At 39.8% G+C, this 3,640-nt stretch overlaps 1 non-coding gene across 1 annotated transcript; it reads left to right on the forward strand.

Moving 5' to 3' along the window:
* Positions 1–733: 733 nt before the first annotated feature.
* On the forward strand, positions 734–806 carry Trnaa-cgc (transfer RNA alanine (anticodon CGC)). The gene has a single exon. It is a non-coding gene; the product is annotated as a tRNA-Ala (tRNA).
* The last annotated feature ends 2,834 nt before the right edge of the window (positions 807–3,640 follow it).

A 3,640-nucleotide genomic window follows, 5' to 3' on the forward strand; every position in this document is an offset into this window, starting at 1 on the left:
TTAAAAAATAAACCAAAACATGCAGAACACAGCCCTGGAGAATCAGGCAGAAGGATGAGACTATGCAGCCTTACATGCAAGTAATTTTTTTGTATATAAAATAAATAGTGTAAGCTATTTCCTTATATTTAATACAGACCTTATTGTGCATGTCTCCCTTGCTATTGTCTTCTTGTTGTTTCCCATGAAAGTGTGTGTCTCAAGGACAGTTCTGAGATGACACCTATCCAGAGGAAGAACAAACAATTGAATCAAGAATTGATGAATCCCACGGGAGGAAATTAATTAGGGCCATAGAGCACTCGATAAAGAATTTCAGAGTTGGAAGGAACAATAGAGCGTTGCTTGACCAACCTCCCTCATTTGCAAGTGAATAAGGTCCAGGATGTTAACTTATCCATGATCAGAGCCAATATTAAACTTCAGGATCAGTATATCCTTCCAGCATCTGTTCTGATTGGACAGTGCCCAGGATGACTAGGATGACCTGGTCAATGGTTCTTGGCCGCTTTTGAATATCAGCCCCACCTGTGGTCACCTGGCCAGTGTGTGGCAGTCAACTGCATTCTGAGCTTCTCTGTCGGTTACCAAGTTGTTCAGGCTTCAAAATTTACAACTTGACAGACCAGCCATAAACTTTCTTAACCTGCACCAGCTTCACTGCTTTGCCAGATCAGACCCACCTGGTTAGAAACTGCCCTGTGTTCATTGCATAAAACCCACCACAAGGGCTGGGGAGATAGCTCAGTTGGTAGAGTGTTTGCCTCGCAAGCATAAGGCCCTGGGTTCAATCCCCAGTACCGCCAAAAAAAAAAAAAAAAAAAAAAAAAAAACCCACCACAGGATGAATGCTAGTAGCCCTTCACCAGGTGATCTGCATGCTTCCCAAGAGCCAATGGCATCTGCAGTCTGTCTTCATTTTTTTTTTTGCCTTTTCTTTCCCTCATGTTTTATTCTTGTCTTTGAGTCACTGTCTCTGCTAGCTTCTTGTCGAGAGTGCTCTTGGTAATAAGTCCTCTAATTTGTAAATTCTTGCTGTACTTAATAGAGAATTTTTATATCTACAATGTAGGTCTCGAGGCAACAGTAACTCAATAAGCAAAGTTTGAAACCATCCCTTTCGACTCCTCTGCTCCTTCCCTTTGTGGTACCCTATTCACCCATCACCTGTGTGCCTGAGTGTTCCATTCTTGTTCAGTGCCCAGAGCTTTCTGACACTCCTACCATGGCAGTTGTGAGTTAGTGATAGTGGGAAGCATGGGACAGGTGAGAATGCTGACTTGGGATTTCTGCTCAGTGTCTTGTTGACAGCTCAAGATTCTATTTCCCAACCACAGCTCTGGATTTTCGTTTGACCACCACTTTCACGTCCCAGTCAGTTTCTATCTCAGAAAATGAAAACTCCATCCCACCCATTACTCAGAATTATCTGGGAGTCATTCTTAATTCTTCACTCCCACTAACTTCTGTATTTAGTTCTTGAATTTTATCTGCATAGTTCACCCATTTATCTGTCCATCTCTCCTCTTCATCCAAACCCATTACATCAAACCTCGTTGCACATCTGTTGGATTGGTCTCCTCCCCCTCATCCTCCCCTCAGTAACTGTGCTCCCAGATCACTGCCCTCTCAGGCTGGGTTCCTACCACATTCAAATAATCCAATCCCATCACAGTGGTCTGCGTTGATTGCATTTCTCTCCTTCTCACCTGTGTTTATACCTCTCTGGGTACTTCCTTTGTTTTTTTTTTTTTTTTTTTTTTTTTTATAGTGCAATGTTTTTGCTTTTTTTTTAATTTTTTAATTTTTTTAAATTTTTTTTTTACGTTTACATAGGGTAATGATGTTTATTTTATTTTTCCCCTCGCCCCCACCCCTCCCACCCCATGCAGTCTGTCTTCAAATGTGCTTACGTCATTGTACTTTTTAACACAATTATGTCTTTTAACAAACTATCACACAAAATATCAAAGTGCTTTCATGAATCTGTGAAAAACTGAGCTAAGTACTTTGAAAAAATTTAATGTAGGTGCATTTTTCTAAAAAGTGAGCCATTGAAATAGGGGTGGGTAAAGCAACTGTGAAAAAGTAAAAAACTGTTAAAAAGTTGTAAAAAATGGGGACAGTTTTTTGGCAGTCAAATTGCTTCACAAGTATCATTAAATTTTCTCACAGAAACTCCAAACAGGGAACTATAGAACTACATTATGGATGTGGTTTATCTGAGAAAGATGCTGTGGAATTCCAGAGGAGTTCACTAGATAAGAAGTGGTTGTGCATTACAATAAATGTTTAAGTATAACATCATTTTAAATCATTCCCCACTTGAAGTAACTCTGGATGAACTGATTAGCAAGAGGTCTTATCACATGTGATAAGAGGGCTCTTCCACGGGGCTTAAATCCGCTGTCTTCACAGAATTCCAGGGAGGACTGTGTGAGTTTTCAGCACTGTGTGCATTTGAGGATTGGTTGGGGTGGAAGAGAAAAGCAAGGGAAGGTGGTGAAGATTTTGAAGAGGGAAAATAAGGTAAATTTGAGTGGGTCCCTTAGAAATGGTGTAGATTAGAAGGCAACTGGTAAAGATTGGACAACGGACAATAGCACTGTATGTCAGTGAATTTAATTGTGAGTGATTATCAAGCATGCCATTCTAGAGTCATGCTATACAGTCATCAGTGTGGGCACGTGCACAGATCCCTTACAGTCGATTCCCTTCCTACCTCCCTCTACACTTTCAGGATATTTGTGGACAGGAAAACGTTGATATGTCTGATCAGGTTACTTGCAAAATTTTTTGTTATTGATTTTTTTTTTTTTCTGTCTTCTTCTTATCTCCCTTGGAAGATGCTGGATCATTCTGTGTCAGATTTGCCAGGATCTTTCCCTCCCCAGGTCTTTCCATTAGGCTCTTTTGGTGTGTTTGTAAGAATATTATGAACATAATGCCGGATATGGTTTTAACTACCCTACTGAGTCATCACTCTATCTTTTAAAGACAATTTGATCAATTAGAGCACAGTTCTTTTGCTAAAATCTCTCTCTTTTTTTTTTTCTTTAAAATGCTTCAGTTAGGGATGGAGACATAGTGCTCAGTTTGAATCCTCTGACTTTTGTCAATTTGTGTCAGACCTTAATGTGTTCTTTCCTTTTCAGTATAAATAACACAGTAGTTCTTTCTTTGAAAGCAACTAAAAACTGAACTTGTATTTTTAAATACGGAAAATGGATATCAGGAAAGAAAGCATCTTTCCTTTAGAATCTCTCTTGAATTCACAGCTTCAGTTCTTACCTTTATTTTCTCTCTCTCTTTTTTTTTGGTGGGTGGGGGATGCTGGGGATTGAACTCAGAGGCACTCAACCACTGAGCCACATCCCCAGCCCTATTTTGTATTTCATTTAGAGACAAGGTCTCTCTGAGTTGCTTAGCACCTCACTTTTGCTGAGACTGGCTTTGAACTCACAATCCTCCTGCCTTAACCTGGTTTTGAACTCACAATTCTCCTGCCTTAGCCTCCTGAGCCACTGGTTGCCTTTCTTAAAGGATCCTTTTGAGATGTTTTTCTTTTTTAATGCTCTCTGTTGTTTGGCAAAAGGAAAAATACCCATGGGATGAAAATAAGAGAGACCTTGATTTTATT

This window comes from Sciurus carolinensis, chromosome 13 (assembly GCF_902686445.1).
Source record: "Sciurus carolinensis chromosome 13, mSciCar1.2, whole genome shotgun sequence".
NCBI classification, from domain to species: domain Eukaryota; kingdom Metazoa; phylum Chordata; class Mammalia; order Rodentia; family Sciuridae; genus Sciurus; species Sciurus carolinensis.